Source organism: Anomaloglossus baeobatrachus, chromosome 6, assembly GCF_048569485.1.
Source record: "Anomaloglossus baeobatrachus isolate aAnoBae1 chromosome 6, aAnoBae1.hap1, whole genome shotgun sequence".
NCBI lineage: Eukaryota > Metazoa > Chordata > Amphibia > Anura > Aromobatidae > Anomaloglossus > Anomaloglossus baeobatrachus.
In genome coordinates, this window is record NC_134358.1 from 148,714,866 (window position 1) to 148,732,714 (window position 17,849).

Genomic DNA, 17,849 nt, shown 5'->3' on the forward strand with positions numbered 1-17,849 from the left:
TAGAGGCTTAGACATGTTTAGATATGCCCATGTCATGGGACAGTTCATGATTTAGCCAACAGCCACAGGAAGGGCAGTCTCCAGTCAAGGAGACCGCCTATGCTAAACATGGTATCCATCAACAGATCTCCCTAAGGTCAACCATCCTTGCTTATGTAGTCTTCTACTAGGTATTGCCCCCACTAGCCAGTTTACTACTCCACATTGATGAGGGGCAAATACCCCGAAATAGCTGTCTGTGGATGGATACCATGTTTGGCATAGGTGGTCTCCTTGACTGGAGACTGCCCTCCCCGTGGTTGTTCCTTCCCGGTGAAAGACCTGGCTAGTTCCCTGCCAGCGTTGAGAAACATGTGATGGTGTCTCCGCAGGCTTTCTTGTTTTGAATATTTCCCAGGGGGCATTGCTTTAGAATCACTGCGTTGAGAAACACGTGATGGTGTCTCAGCGGTGTTGGATGTTGATCTCCCTAAGGTCAACCATCCTTGCTTATGTAGTCAATAAAACTATTGAGCAGGGACACACCAAAATGAAAGCTGTCAGTAAGGTGCCTTACATCTATTACCAATATACTATAAATCAGTTAAATCATCACAATAGGCCATACTGATGCAAATATATGAGGTGTCCCTATGCTTGGTTAGAACAAATAGCTACATAAAGATTAAAGCCATACATATACGTGCCCATCACATACCGAAGTACAAAGAAAAGTGCCAGGAAAAGGAGCAGGCAGGCTGGGAGGGGTGAAGAGGAGCGTCACCCCCCACACAAGACTCCAACGCACGTTTCACATGGTTTACAGCCAAGGCCTGGCCCTCACAGTCAGGGACGGTGCCTGTGCTGTCCTTAGCGGTTTTACCCCTAAATGCTGCAATCGATATCGATCGCGTTCCTTCTCCCCTCCTATTGGGTCACCCGCGATGTAATGTAATCACAAGGGCCCAATCGTTGTCATGGTTACCCAAGGTCGTCATGACCACCTCCAGGTCACCTGACTATGGAAAGTCTGAGTGATCATACCTGCAGCATGATTACTCAGGCTTACTTAGTGCAGCTCTGACAGCTGCAATATTCTTTGCAGCTGCAATCAGATTACTGTAAAGTAATGTCCTACAAAGGGACTCTGTGAAAAAAAAGTCCAAAAAATAAATATATTTGTGTAAAAAAAAAGTACACGTATTTGGTATTGCCGCATCCATGACAACCCGATCTAGAAAACTCTTACACTAGTTAACTCCTTCAGTGAATATCAGAAAAAAAGTAGCAAAAAATGTACAAGCAAGGCAGGTCCTCAGCCAGTCTAAGCCACCCTCAGAGGCCACACATTCCCTAAACTGCTCCAGGAGTGCATCCATGGTGTGTGTCTTCCAGATGCTGAGGCGATCCAAACTACGGTTGCCCACAACACATGTCACGGGTCCTCATGCTTGTGGGTCCCTACACTGATATCTAAATAAAAAAAGCAACAGAAAAAAGGGATAAAATCTCCTTTAAAAATTCAGCAATTTCTTACAGCAAATAGAGGGCAGTAGTTATAACCTGCCCAGGCCAAGGAACTAATGTGCTAGCAGGATGCAGCAAGACCCCCAATAAGGTGGAGGCATCACAGGTGAACGACGCCCTATACAAGTATTGTTGGAACATTTGGAATTTTTTTGCCGTTTTCCACTACACTACTTTAAGTGGTCAGTATCCTCCTTCTCCTTAATATGTGAGTGTCACTCTAACAGAGTCCATAGATTCTTCATTGTTTGAACTTGTGCATCAGAGTTGGCTTGGTCATGCAATCACGGAGGCAGATATTTAATTTTTGTGAGAGGTCAGTCCTTTATCTTTCTCAAAGGAGGAATATACTCTATATATAACCGGGTTGACAAGTTCATACATTCAGTGCAAATGGCTGACTCCATTTTTCATGAGTAGGTCCCATCTAGATAGAATCGAATCTTTGACCTTTGTTGTGCACTAGACTTAGAAATAGAATATAAATTCATGAAAAAAAGAAGAGGAGAGGAGAATGGAACAGTCATTATATATCTTTATAAAAAAAATGGTTTACAACAATTCCTCATTGATACCAACGGGAGCCAAACTGTTAAATTGGTAAATCCACCGTGCTTCTTTACGGAGGTCTTTTGTGGTATCTCCTCCTCTGATACTTGCAACAGCTCCATCAACTACCATGACTCTTAAGCGGGCTTTACACGCTACAATATCGTTAATGAATTATCGTCGGGGTCACGTTGTTTGTGATGCACATCCGGCGCCATTAACGATATCGTAGTGTGTGACACTTATGTGCGACCTAAAACGATCGCAAAAGCGGCCAAAATCATTTGCCGCGGAGAGGTCGTCCTAAAACAAAAAATCTCTTCTAATTAGCGATGTTGTTCCTTCGGCACCACACATCGCTGTGTGTGACACTGCAGGAGCGACGAACATCTCCTTACCTGCATCCACCACCAATGTGGAAGGAAGGAGGTGGGCGGGATGTTTACGTCCCGCTCATCTCCGCCCCTCCGCTTCTATTGGACAGCTGCCATGTGACGTCGCTGTGATGCCGTACAAATCGCCCCCTTAAAAAGGAGGCGGTTCGCCGGCCAGAGCAACGTCGCAGGACAGTTAAGTCCGTGTGATGGGGGTAAGCGAGGTTGTGCGCGACGGGCAGCGATTTGCCTGTGTCGCACAACCGATGGGGGCAGGTACGATCGCTTGCGATCTCACTAGCGAGATCGCAGCGTGTAAAGCCCGCTTTATTCCTGTAGATCTTCTCTTATGGAACTGTAAATCTTATCTTGATCACTTCTCACTGTGGTGATGTTGGATAGATGTTGCTGTACTTCTTGTGTACTTCATATAATTTCATATAATTTAGGGCAACTACAGATGAGAACATAAACCACATTGCGAGATCGACAATTAAAATATTAAAATATGCTTTCAATACAACACATCTTCCAGTATCTGGAAGAGGGAGCCTCTCGGTAGCAGCCATATATGGACACACGGTACAGTTACCGCAAGGATACGTACTTCTGAGTGTTACTCCTCTCCCCAATCTGCTTATGGGTCTCCTGAAATGACTAGATGTAATTAGATCCATGAGGTTCTTAGCTCTTCTTGCAATCATTTTCGATTGTGAAGAGATCAAAGATTCAAGTCTAGATTCACTCTTCAAGTTATACCAGTTTAGTTGTAGTATATTATAGACATCAGACCATTGATTATGCTAGGTAGTTTTGAGATTCACAGTTTGGAGTGTGGTAAGAATTTTCAGAAGGAACAGGTCCTCGCGGTTAAAAGTGTCAGCTGTTGTGAATGTGATCTGAGTGGGTGCTGTTTTGGAGCTCCCTCTGGTAACCAGGAATGGTAGTGAAGCTGAATCTGAGTCTGTGACAGGTGTCGGCGTTAATTGGGAATTAAGGAAGTCCTATTGCAGACAAGCCTGGTGTAGATAGGAGAGCACTTTTGTCTTGCTGTTGCTGGTGATAGTTGAATTTTCCTCAGTCTCCGAACCTGGCTTGGAGTTCTGTCCTTCCCTGGTTTCCTGAGCAAGAGTCAAGCTTTTGCTTTGCTTCCTTGTTTACACCTTAGGGTGTTTGTTTTTCTTTTGTTTTGTTTTGAATCAGTTTTCTTGCAGGTGAAGATTTGCTTCTCCAGTTTGGTAAGCATGGGGGTTCCCCTTTGCTAGCTCTTCTGCAAGAAAAGGGAGATCAAACTTGATTATTTGCACTTTCGGATTTTTTGTGTTTTTTTTGGTATTTTGTCTGTCCCATTATTTACAAGAGTACCTGATATAGTGGGGGTGAGGTCGTTTGACCTCCAGGGCCAATTTTACAATCAGGAGATTGGTATTTTTGTGCAGGGTTTTTGTACTGACCACAATCAGTTTCCTTTTCTTTCCTTTGTATCTAAGTAGCCTCACCTTTGCTAAATCTATTTTTCCTATCTGTGTATCGTGTTTTCCTACATCACTGTAATCTTTATATGTTGGGGGCTGGCTATTCCTTGGGGACTTCTCTGAGGCAAGGTAGATTTCCTCATTTCTATCTGTGAGGTGTAGCTAGTTTCTCTGGCTGTGACGTGGCGCCTAGGTGATTAGGAACGCTATACGGCTACTTCTAGTGTGGTCTGATAGTTAGGGGAATGCTGTCAGCTCAGGTTCCAACTGGTTTTGTTTTTCTTCGTGTTTTTCTAACAATGGGAGTTTTTTGTAATCTTCCATGGTTACCGGATCATAACAGTCAGTATGTTTAAAGGACTCCTTGTGGATATCCTCTGGATTTGAATCTTGACGTGAGATCTCTTGCCTGTAGATGAAAGTCATTCTCCTAATGCGGATAAATTTCCCCCTGGGGATGCAAATTACAGACATAAGGGGGATGAAAACTCCCGATATGTAGCAGGCTATTTGATGATGTTGACTTACGGTGTACTGTTGTAGTAATGATGGAATCCTCAAGGGTAAGTTTAAGGTCCAAAAATTTAACGCTAGATTCCAATTTATTGGCGGTCAATTTAATGTTCCATGAATTTTCATTCAGTGTTCTAATGAAGAGATCACATTCTTCAGAGATTCCTGTCTAAAATAGAAGAATGTCATCTATAAAGCGGAACTAAACTTTGAAATATTGTTGTAAAGCATCTAGGGTCCGTACATATGTGTCTTCCCACCATCCTAAAAACAAATTTGCATAGGATGGTGCACATCTAGCCCCCATCGCGGTTCCCGACTTCTGTCTGTAAAAAACTCTATCAAAAACAAAGTAGCTGTTGTTGAGAACTAAACCTACTAGGCCCAATAGAAACGAATCATGTCTTCTATCCAGTGTGGTTTGTGTTGTGAATGTCATCCGAGTGGGTGCTGGTGTGTAACTCCCTCTGGTGGCCAGGAATGGTAATGAAGCTGAGTTTGAATCTGTGATTCAAACTAGTGATGGAATTAATTGGGAATGCAGGAAGTCCTATTGCAGATCAGCCTAGTTTCTTTAGGAGAGCATTTTGTGCCTGGCGGCCGCCGGTTATAAATATTTCCTGCCTGCTTCTGAAGATGGCTGGGAGTTTTCCCTTCTGTTTCTCCCATTTATTTGGTGCCTGAATCTACTCCAGATAAGTTTACTGTTTCTGTGCTTAATTGCTGGATTTGCACTTAAGAGTGTTTCTGCTTAATCCACTTGGTTCTGTGTTTGGTTTCTTGTATGTGAAGATCTGTCTTTCTGCTTTTGTTAACAGGGCAGTTCCTCCAACAAGAAAGGGAGCTTGCTCCCTGTTCATGTTTGGAGTATTTGCACTTTAGAATATTATTTGTTCTGTGCTTTTGTTTCTTCCCATTATATCTGCAGTTCTGTTTAAAGTCTCTAGCACAAGAGTACCTGATATCAGGAGATTGGTATTTTTTGCAGGGTTTTTTGCTGGCTGCAATCAATTATCTGTCATGTCCTGTTCTATCCAGTAAGTTGGGCCTCACCTTTGCTGATCTATATTTTCTATCTGTGTATTGTGTTTTCTTACATCACCGTTGTTGCATGTTGGGGTCTTGCTATTCCTTTGGGGACTGCTTCAAGGCAAGTTAAGATTCCTCATTTCTATCTTTGAGGTGTAGCAAGTTTCTCCAGCAGTGACGAGGTGTCTAGGTGTGTTAAGAACATCCCACTGCTACTTCTAGTGTTGTCCAATAGATAGGGGATTGCAGTCATCTTACTTTCCAACTACTCTTGTGGTTTTGTTTTTTCCTTGTTAATGGGATTTTTCATGATCGTCCACGGTTACCAGATCATAACTGGTTTGACTATTTAAGAAATAAGAAACAACCTCCACACCAATGCTGTGTTCAATGATTGTGTACAATGATTCAACATCAAGTGTGATTAGTGGAGTATGTGGGAGCATTATCATATCACCAGTTTGTCAAATCAAATGAGAAGAATCTCTTACATAGGAGGGCAAAGACTGGGCAATGGTTGCATAAAGAAATCCAACTAAATAGATGGTCTTTCAAAAAGCCTATCTATACCCACCACCTTTGACCTACCTGGTTGTTCGCAGAGGTTTTTGTTACGTTTTGGTATCATATAGAAAGTCGGTACAACCGGATGTTTCGTGGTAATGAACTCCTTTTCTTTTTTCATGATGATGTAAAACGAGAATGCAGTATGTATTAATCTGTCCAACTTCTTTTTGAATACGTCCGTAGGATCCGAAGGGAGTATTTGGTAGTAACAATTGTTATTGAGTTGCCTCATTTAAGTACCTTTGTACAGGCCAGATAACAATATTGCCCCCTTTGTCTGCTTGTTTAATTAGAAATGTGGTATTATTTTTCAGGGTTTATGGTCCTGTTTTGAAAGATTATTCTTCTGATTAGAATCAAGTTTGAGTTTTTGTATATCTCTACATGTCTTTTCAAAAAATATTTGAATAGCTGGACAAAAGGTCAATGATGGAGTTGCTTTGCATAGGAGTCTACCCTTAAATCTTTGTTTCATACCTTGATTACCTTTGTTTTCCTCCAAGAGATCCAAGAGGTCCTGGAACACAGATCTTTCATCCATGGGGAGAGTATAAATAGTAGATGGCTGGTTGTACAGGAATTTAAAGGTTAGTTGTCTACAAAATAGATAGAGGTCCTTTATTAATACAAATGTATCCACTTTATTCATAGGTGAAAAGGACATACCTTTTTGAAGTAAGCACCTTTCTTTTTCCGAAAGATGGTATGAAGATAGATTAATGATTTGGAGATCATCTGTGGAATGTTCTTGGTATTAGAGTTTCCCCTTCAATAGTAGTACTGGTGGGGAGATTGATATCATATACTCCTATTGTTTCCTTTTGCTCAGCCTGGTTTCCCTCCTGTAAGATGGGGACCAATTCTTGTATCTCCGATTTCTTTTCTTGAGACTGGGGTCTCCTCCTATGGTCCTGCCTTCTAAGTTGGTTTGGTCTGATTGTAAAAAATCACTAGAGAACACATCCGTCACATTAGTAGAGGTCATCTGTTTGGAGCTGGTATATCTTCTATTGCCATGGTGTGACCACTTATAAGTAGTATTTTGTTCAAAATCTTTCTTCTCATGTTGGAATTTAATTTTTTTCCCTTTAAGGATCTCCTTTTCAAAGCTCTCAATAATAGTTTTGAGTTTTTGCTGGAACGGTGTCACAATTTTATGAAGATCAAAAGTGTTTTGTTTTTCTACTGGAGGCGCGAGTACTTAGTTCCTTTGCCCCCTCTCTTCCCCTGCAGACAATGAAAGTGGCATTTTCTTACTGGTCTGATCTGGTCTCTACTCTTCAGGTGATTAACCCCTTCACGACCATGGACGGATCTTTCCGTCATGGATCGTGCCCCGGTAAGCCCCGCCCCCTGCCGCGGGCAGGTGGCGTGGATCGGCACACATATCAGCTGTTTTCAACAGCTGACATGTGTGCCTACATGTTCCGAGTGGAATCACATTCCACCCGGAACATTAACACCTTAGATCTCGCTGCCAAAGTCTGGCAGCGAGATCTATATGCGCGCGGCCATGTTTTCTACTTACCGCCGCCCCCATCGGAAGTCACTTGAGTGATCACGTGACGTTCGGTGGTTGCCATCGTAGCACAGGGTCATGTGATGACGCCTGCTGCTATGAAGTTTCACTTTCCTTTTTCCTCGGCACGGAGCAGAGGAAAAAAGAAAGTGACTGTTTCTGCTGTTTACAGCGGTATAGATGTGATCAGCAGATAGCGATCAGCGATCGGATTGCTGATCGCTATAGCCCCCTAGGGGGACTAGTAAAATAAAATAAAAAAAGTAAAAAAAAAGTTTTAAAAAATTAAAAAAAAACCAAAAAACCTAAAAGTTCAAATCACCCTTCTTTCCCCCCATTGAAAATTAAAGGGTTAAAAAAAAATAAATATACACATATTTGGTATCGCCGCGTTCAGAAATGCCCGATCTATCAAAATATAAACTCAATTAATCTGATTGGTAAACGGCATAGTGGCAAAAATATTCCAAACGCCAAAATTACGTTTTTTGGTCGCCACAAGTTTTACGCAAAATGCAATAACAGGCGATCAAAACGTAGCATCTGCGCAAAAATGCTACCATTAGAAACATCAGCTCGAGACGCAAAAAATAAGCCGTCACTGAGCCATAGATCCCAAAAAATGAGAACTCTACGGGTTTTTATTGGACAAGCTTGTGAATTTTTTTTAACCCCTTAGATACAAGTAAACCTATACATGTTTGGTGTCTACAAACTCGCACCAACCTCAGGCATCATACCCACATATCAGGTTTACCATATAGTGAACACCGTGAATAAAAGATCCCAAAAACTATTGTGCCATCACACTTTTTTTGCAATTTTTCCACACTTGGAATTTTTTTGCTGCTTTCCAGTACACCATATGGTAAAACTTATGGTTTCATTTAAAAGTACAACTTGTCCCGCAAAAAAAAAGCCCTCATATGGCAAGATTGACGGAAAAATAAAAAAGTTACGGCTCTCGGAAGAAGGGGAGCAAAAAACAAAAACGCAAAAACGGAAAGTGCCCCGGGGCTGAAGGGGTTAAATTTGAGTTTATCTCTATTAGAGCCTTTGAGCTTCATGTGGATGGCCTCACGTTAGGCAATTGGGTGAGGAATGGTATTATGGTCATGAAGGATATCCTCTTAATTCAGGAGTTGAAACCTTTCTCTGTCCTAATGGATGAATTTGGCCTTCACAGAAATAAGTTCTATGAGTATCTGCAAATTTGGCATTTTTTAAATTCATTTGTATTTCCCTTATCCTCCCATAATGCTGTTTGCTCACCAATACAGCGGTTTTTTAGTTCCTCCTCCTCCCAAAAACACGGCCTCTCGGTAGTATATAAAGTGTTTAATTCCCCCGGTAATGGTCCTAAACAAGCGTATATGAGGCACTGGGAATGGGCTCTTGCTTTCTCCTCAACCTCAGACCAATGGTGGTCCGCTTCTGGCGACCTGCAGAAATATTCCTCCTGTATCAATCATCTTGAGCAGCTTAAGAAAGTTCACTTTGACTGGTACCACACCCCGCTGAAGATTTCCAAATTCCTTGGTTCCTATCCCCAATCCTGCTGGAAGGGCTGCTCGGGTGTTGGTTCCCTAGGGCACGTGTGGTGGGATTGCCCGCTCATCCGGCCTTTTTGGCAAGAAGTGTCTAACATTATTACCTCAGTTACAGGCCTGGCTGGAAGTTTGAGTGGTCCGCTAGCGGTTTTGGGGATCGGTTTACATATATTCCCTGGCGATTTGAGACCAATTGTATCACACATTCTAATAGCAGCACGTATATGTCTGGCAGACCACTGGAGAGAAATAACTATGCCCACTAAATTGGAAATTATTCAAAAACTCAATAAACATTACCAATATGAGCTCCTTCTGACCTCAGATCTGTTTACCAAAAATAAAATAAGGAATCGTTGGTCCCCCTGCGTGGTGTCCAAATTCTCGTCCTTCCAGTCCTGATTGGTGGACCTCTTATCTTATTAACTATCATCCCGACCCTTTCTTCCTATGTTGCAAATTATATGCCCTAACCCTACTATGCAGAATTTTCAGCTGTTATCTGTTTTTACTTTGAATGTTAATGTCCTGCTGTTATAGGACAAATTTTTCAACTGTCCGCATGTTTGTTGCGGTGTATAACCTGTATTATGTAAAATCTTAATAAAAATGTATTGAAATAATAAAAAAAGTCTGTTTAGTTTGCTTACTTTCAGTTTAATGCCCTCTTTTAATTTAATAACCAAATTCCAATCATGTTCTATGAGAAGATCAATGTTAATGGTGGAACATTTAAGTAATCGTTTTTCCCATACATTTTTAAATTCAGCATCAACCTCCCAAGCGGGAAAAATTTGGACCCTTAGGGCGGCTTTGCACGTTGCGACATTGCACGTGCGATGTCGATGGGGTCAAATCGAAAGTGACGCACATCCGGCGTCGCAGTCGATATTGCAACGTGTAAAACCTTTTTGATATGATGAACGAGCGCAAAAGCGCCGTTATCGTATCATCGCTGCAGCCTCCGACATTTCCATAATGCCGATGGTGCGACAGGTACGATGTAGTTCCTCGTTCCTGCGGCAGCACACATCGCTGTGTGTGAAGCCGCAGGAGCGAGGAACTTCAGCTTACCTGCCGCCGGCTGCAATGAGAAGGACGGAGGTGGGCGGGATGTTTACATCCTGCTCATCTCCGCCCCTCCGCTTCAATTGGCTGCCTGCCGTGTGACGTCACTGTGACGCCGCACGACCCGCCCCCTAAGGAAGGAGGCGGGTCGCTGGCCAGAGGGACGTCGCACGGCAGGTATATGCGTGTGAAACTGCCGTAGCGATAATAATCGCTACGGCAGCTTTCACTAGATATCGAACGTGCGACGGGGGCGGGACTATCGCTGCAGCATCGGTAACACATTGTTACCGATGTTGCAACGTGCAAAGCCCGCCTAAGTCCTCTAGGTATAATCCCCTATTTCTTGTTTTCCTCTAAACTGGAGAGATTCCACCATGTTTAGTAAGATGTTTGTGCAGGTTCGTAAGATCAGAAGTAAGTTTACTAATACCACCATTGTTTTCCACTCCACTAGTATTCTCCAAAGGGTCTCCACCAACCCCAAAGATATCACCATTATTTTGCCGGGACCACAAAGTCTCTCTAGATTCCAAATCCATTAAATCACAAAACACAGTACTCAACAGAAAAAAGGCAGCTGTGCCACAGAAAATAGTGAGGAAATATCCCCTATATAGTACCAAGCAGAATGTGTATAGAAAAGGAGGGCACAACCCCACCAAATGGGATCTCTTATGGCAGAAAGGACATATCAAACCAAAACCAAGAGAAAAAAAGTATGCCATATAGCAAGTATCACCATTTAAATATATAAAATATAGAAATCTTTATTGAAGTATGTTGACACACAATAAACATACAAAAATTAAAAACAATTATAATGCATCAAAGTGTCGACTAGGCAGCAATATAGAAACCCGAAAATAAACTGTTATTACAATGTTCAATTGTGATCCTTGCTATATGACATACTTTTTTTCTCTTGGTTTTGGTCTAAAGTCTGTAATTATAACAGCTGTCAACAACCAGCGCAGAAGTAACTGGCGGCTCATTTATGAAAATTGCCTCACAGTGAGATTGTTCTGGTTACCCATAGCCACTGCAGAAGTTATTGGGGCCTCATTTATGAAGATTGCCTCACAGTTAGATCATTCTGGTTGCCTATAGTCACTGGAGAAGTAACTGGGGCCTCATTTATGAAGATTGCCTCACAGTAAGATCGTTCTGGTTGCCTATAGCAACTAGAGTGCAGCATTCAGCACTGAAGCTGCTGACACAGTTTTTAGTTTTTGCTCAAAGTGTCTTAAAGAATTAAAGCCACGGTGCCCAAAAAGTCGCGCTCATAGAAGCAGCAACTATATAGTCACTAAAGTGGGGCAATATGATAAGTCACTCTAAAGTCTGTAATTAATGCAACGCCTTTCAACAACCAGTGCAGAAAAAAACTGAGGCCTCATTTATGAGAATTGCCTCACAGTAAGATTGTTCTGGTTGCCTATAGCAACTAGAGTGCAGCTTTCAGCTTTGAAGCTGCTGAAACAGTTTTTGTTTAAAGGGTCTTAAAGAATTTCTCATAAAGGGGCAGCAAACATATAATCCCTAAGGTGGGGCAATCTCATAACTTAACTAGTTCAGAAGTAACTGGGGCCTCATTTATGAGAATTGCTTCACAGTAAGATAATTCTAAAGTGCAGCTTTCAGCATTGAAGCTGCTGACACAGTTTTTGCTCAGTGTCTTAAAGAATTAAAGCCACGGCGCCCAAAGAGTTGCTCTTAAAGGGACAGCAAACATATAGTCGCTAAGGTGGGGCAAACTGATAAGTCGCTCTAAAGTCTGTAATTATGGCAATGGCTGTCAATAACTAGTGCAGAAGGAACTGGGGCCTCATTTATGAGAATTGCCTCACAGTAAAGGCGGCGTCACACGGTACGATATGTCGTGCGATCGCATGAGCGATCGTACCCGCCCCCGTTGTTTGTACGTCACGGGCAATTAGTTGCCCGTGGCGCACAAAGTCGTTTAACGCTGTCACACATACTTACCTCCCTCACTACGACGCTGTGAGCAGTGAACATCCTCTTCCTGAAGTGGGAGGGACGTTAGGCATCACAGCGATGTCACACAGCGGCCGGCCAATAGAAGCGGAGGGGCGGAGATGAGCGGGGCGTAACATCCCGCCCACCTCCTTCCTTCCGCATTGCCGCCGGTAAGCTGTGTTCGTTGTTCCCGGGGTGTCACACGGAGCGATGTGTGCTGCCCCAAGAACGACAAACTACCGGCGTGCAGAAGGAGGAATGACTTTATGAAAATGAGCGACGTGTCAACGAGCAACGATAAGGTGAGTATTTCTGCTCGTTCACAGTCGTTCGGAGCTGTCACACGCTACGATATCTCTAACAATGCCGGATGTGCGACACGAATTCCGTGACCCCGACGACATATCGTTAGATATATCGTAGCGTGTGACGGGGCCTTAAGATCATCCTGCTTACCTATAGCCACTGCAGAAAATTTTACCTTAGCAAGCGTAAGCAATAATTGAACATACAGTATCATTTTCAGTGAGTGAAGACGCAGGTATTTTGCTAGTATTTTAATATATTTGATAATTTGCAAACATTACTGCTGCACTGTAATCAAAATATAATATATTTAAAAATGAGCAATTCAGTTTCTCTCGCCGTACTGAACATAACACTGAGCAGCACATTTTGTATGTTTTTAATAAATAATGTCCCCTTCCAACTAGTAATTTGATGTTGCCTGTACACAGCCGCCTGCTGAAATCAATACAGACTTTTACAGAAAATCAAAAGAGCAGTCAGTGGTCAAAGTAGTGTTTGCTTTACCAGTTACACCTCCCTTCATTGACCTAACTACCCAACCTTTTTCTGCTTCATTTCACCATTTTACAATTGTTGTAACTCATTATAGTAATATACAAAGATTCACATATCGATGCAGAAAAGAAACACGTTTATTATGAGAGCGAAGGCTGACGTTATAATGTACCTGAGGCTGCAGGGGACTTTTCATCGGTCATGTTTGTATATGGAGAATAACACTATTTCTGCCATTATATTGCCTGAATGCTGCATTTCTTTCTCCCAATTTTTCACACCATTTCTTATGTTCCATCTCTAATTTTCAAGTTGCCCATGAGCTGGTGGTGATGATTAGCTACAATGATGTTTCCCAAGCACTGCACACTAAGCCATGAGGAATTCCTGTTCTCAGTTTAGCGTTGGAGGAGATGGAAGAATAGGGTTAATCGCTCTGCCAGAAGAAGATCACTGAAGATCAATGGGATTAAGACATCAGATTTTATTGTTCTACAGCGTTTCGGAGCTGTTTAACCCCTTCTTCAGAACAAAAATCAATAATGTACATTACCTTCTTCAGTTTACACATGTACAGAAGTGGTAGCAGTATAGAGGACATTATATAGTGATGCTGAGCGGTGTAGCTGTGAATCCAGCGCTGGGATGAGATATAAGAAAAGTAGCAGCACTTTCATGGTGTATATGTATTTTACAATTGCTGTTAGAAAGTGAGCGAGCCTCCGTTTCTATGGGCTAAACCCAATCTCCACCCACCTAACCTAACACAATCCTCGGTGTCCTTCCTCCTCCCGGTGCTGATATCTCACTTCCGCAGCTTGTCAGCTAGCCTGGGTTGGTGACGGTTGAGTTCAGCTTTCACTCTCTTGCTGGACTTATATAGTGCTCATTTTAATATAAAGGATTATAAGCCATGTATAAGTACAACAGCTTCATCAGGTCTAATTTTACTAATGTACAGTATTTACATATTATTCAGATGAACGAACACTTTGGGTATCTTTATGCTGTAGTTTTGCATTGTTGTTAACTGTAGGTCGTCCAGCGAGCAGCAATCTCATTATCACAAGAACAAAGGGACTGGGGCATTCATATTCAGTGGGCTCTTTTGATTTATTCTGCGTGGAGCCCAGCTTCTTCTCTAGCACCAGCTTAGACCACCACTTATAAGAATGGAGATGCATGGGAAATGAGGATATATTTTTAATTTTTTTTTTATGAAAAAAAAGAGAGTATTAAGGGCTACCGTCTTCACTGCATTGAACAGCTTATGTCCCTGTGATAACATAAAGCTGTGAAGTCTGTAAGTCTGTATCATCAGCACAGCTAAAAAATGACTGCTGATAGTTTAATATCATTCACAACTATGTCTGGAAAGGTAAGTGGAGATTCTCAAAGCTAAGTATTTTAAAAATAACAACAAAGAAAAATGGGTAGATGCAAAAATTTGGGCACCCTGCATGGTTAGTACCTAGTAGCCAGGAGTGTAATAATTGGGAATCCAAGGGATACCAACCACAACCGGGCCCCCCCATCAACTCCAGTTCCTGTTTCAGTTGTAAGTGTGCCCTAAGGTGCACATACAGGTGAAATGATTCACGGCACAAAGACCTGTTGGGTCCCTGCACCGCAATACATGCTTATGGCCGAACAGTGGCCGGCAACTGATGCTAGTAGTACCGTGACTGTGGGCCTATGACAGTGATGTCATGCGTTGCCATAGTACGGACGCTGATATCAGCTGTTGGCCACTGTGTGCTGGCTACAGAGGAGGATGCAGAGTGACGTGGGAGCCAGGGAAGGTGAGGACAATGTATTTTGGGGTTTTTTTGCGTTAGAGACAGAATGGAGACATATATACCAGGAGGGGCCAGGTTGGAGACATATATACCAGGAAGGGGACATATTCAACAGGTTTGCGCCATATATACCAGCAGGGGCTCAGGGTGGGAACTTATATACTAGGAAGGGGACATATTCACCAGGATGAGGCAAGTATTAGAGATTGTAAATTCTTTTTGTAGCAGCCAAGCATCTTTCAATTCTAGTGTGAGGGATTTTCATCTATTCTTCCTTGGAAAAGTCTTCCAGTTCTGTGAGATTCCTGGGTCGTCTTGCTTGCACTATTATAAGGTCTAGTCACAGATTTTCAATGATGTCCAGATCAGAGGACTGTGAGGGCCATTGTAAAACCTTCAGATTGCACCTTTTGAGGTAGTCTATTGTGGATTTTGACATGTTTAGGATCATTATCCACCCTCTTTTCAACTTCAACTTTTTTACACATGGTGTCATGTTTCCATTAAGAATTTGTTGAAATTTCATTGAATCCATTCTTCCCTCTGCCCATGAAATGTTCCCATTATTGGCTGCAATACAACCCCAAAACATGACTGATCCACCCCCATGCTCTATGATTGCCGGGATATTCTTTTTCTGAAATTCTGTGCCCTTTATTCTCCACATATACCTTAGATCATTGTGGTCAAAGAGTTCTATTTTGACATCATCATTCCACAGAACTTGTTTTCAAAATGCATCAATGTTTTTTAGATGTTATTTTGCACACTTCTGAATCTGAATTTTATAACAATGACACAGAGGACATAGGAGAGGTTTTCTTCTGATGATTCATCTATGAAGGCCAAATCTGTGAGGTGTCTCTAAACAGTAGAACAATGTACTACAACCCTAGAGTTTGTTAAATTTTACTGAAGGTCTTTTGCAGTCAATCGGGGGTTCTCATTTGCCTCTCTAGTAATCCTACGAGCAGCTCTCACAGAAATTTTGCTTGGTCTTCCAGACCTTATCTTGACCTCCACTGTCCCTATTAACTGGCATTCTAAATTAGATTTTGAACTGAGGAAAGGCCAACTTGAAAATGCTTTGTTAAATTCTTATAGGCTTCTCCTGCTTTGTGGGTCTCCACCAGTTTCGTTTTGCTAGGCAGCTGCTTAGAAGAACAAGTGGCTGATGTTTTTTGGCACAAGGTTAGAGGAGGCTGGGTTTTATAAATCTGTAAAATTTGCATTACCTGTCCTTTCCTAACAATGATAGTGAACAAGCCATAACCCTAAAAGGCTAATTAAGGACTTAAACCTTAGTCAAAGTTATTTGAGCACACAAATGCCCAAGGGTGCCAAAACCTTTGCATTGGCCCATTTTTCAAATGTAAAAGATGAAAATATATACCCTATATATTTAATTTTTCTGCTAAAATACAAAGGAAAAGTGTCATCTTTAACTTTATGCCTTTTAAAGAAAATGTAATCTTCAACTTGCATAACTGTTCACAATAAGGCTATGTGCCCACGGGGAAAGTGTCCTGCGGATATATCTGCAGGATATTCCGCAGGAGCTCCCAGAAAACCGCAGCACAACTTTGTCTGTTTACATGCTGCGGTTTTATTGCGGAATGTCCTGCGGATATGCTGCGGAATTCTGCATTGAGGATACAGTACCATGGCTTCGGCACTGCATCCTCAATGCAGAACAAGTGCTGGAGTGATCGGGGAGTTCATACTTACCTCTATCACGTAGCACTTCACTCTCCGGCCGTGTCTGTCGGCACTTTCCAGGAGGTGGGCGGGCCTGAACCAGCTCCGGCTGTCACATGACCGGAGCTCATGCAGGCCCCGCCCACCTCCTGCTCCTCTTCACTGGAGGAAGTGACTCCAGTGTCTTCAAACAAGGCAGGTAAACATGGGACCCTGCGGAAAAATCCGTAGGAATAATTCACAAGCTGCAGATTTTTCCGCAGGGAAATCTGCATTATTTCCACTGCGGAAAAAAACGCAGCATGGGCACAGCACTCCCCAAATGCCATAGAAATGGCTGAGGACTCGCTGTACTGCGAATTTTTGAAAAATCCGCGGAATTTCCGCAAAAAATTGCGGCAAATTCCGCAAATTTTCTGCAGCGTGGGCACATAGCCTAAAAGTAATTTTGATCAGAGGTGCCCAAACTTTTACATGCCATCATATGGGGCCAATGTCTATGACACATGAAAGTGGAAAAATTAATGGGGATCACTGTACGACCAAGGAAAGGAAGAAAGAGGCAAATTATTCACAATATTGTCAGGGCCGAGAGGACTGGTAGGCCTAGGAGGTGGATCCACTGGACCGAGCACCCCACCGGAGGGCAGTGTACATGGCAGCCGGAGCACTGGCGTAGCAGGGATGGGTCCCTCCGGGAACAGGTAGAACAAAGTCACCGGGGTCACAGAGTTCCTTGAGACAGTGCAAGACACTGGTACAGGTACCGGGTAGTAAAGATAGGCAGTAGTATAGGACACGGCACAAGGGGACCTGAGAACCTAGCTCACAAGACAAAGCTTCAAGACACGTTGATCAGGCGCCGCCCACATGGAAAGGCAAGTCTTATATACCCAGCACAGCCTCATGTCATTTCCTGCTGCAGGTGTGCTGGGCCTATAAGACCAGGAGAGTGGGCGCGGCCCGGTCCTATACAGAACCATGTGGCTAAGACTCAGAGTCACACTCATAAGACCAGGAGCAGGACACAGGAGAGCACGAGCGGGAGCGGCAGCCATGACCAGTGGACACGTGGACTGGATCAGTGAGCAAGGAGCGGTGGTGCGATGGCGATACTGGATCAGTGGGTAAGGAGCGGTGCCTGGACGGTGAGACCGGCTCAGTGGGTAAGGAGCTGTGGTGTGCTGGCGATGCTGGATCAGTGGGTACGGAGCGGTGGTGCGATGCAGGGACCGGCTCAGTGGGTAAGGAGGGCTGTCGGGACACCGGGAGCGTGATAAATATCGCAATGGAGAGGGTCCTATTCCACGTTGTTATATGGAGACCCCTTCCCTGCAGCTACTTGTTAAACCTCTGATGTGAGATAAAATTCTGATTTCTTGTCATAAATTCCATTAAAGAATTCCACAGCCATTCTC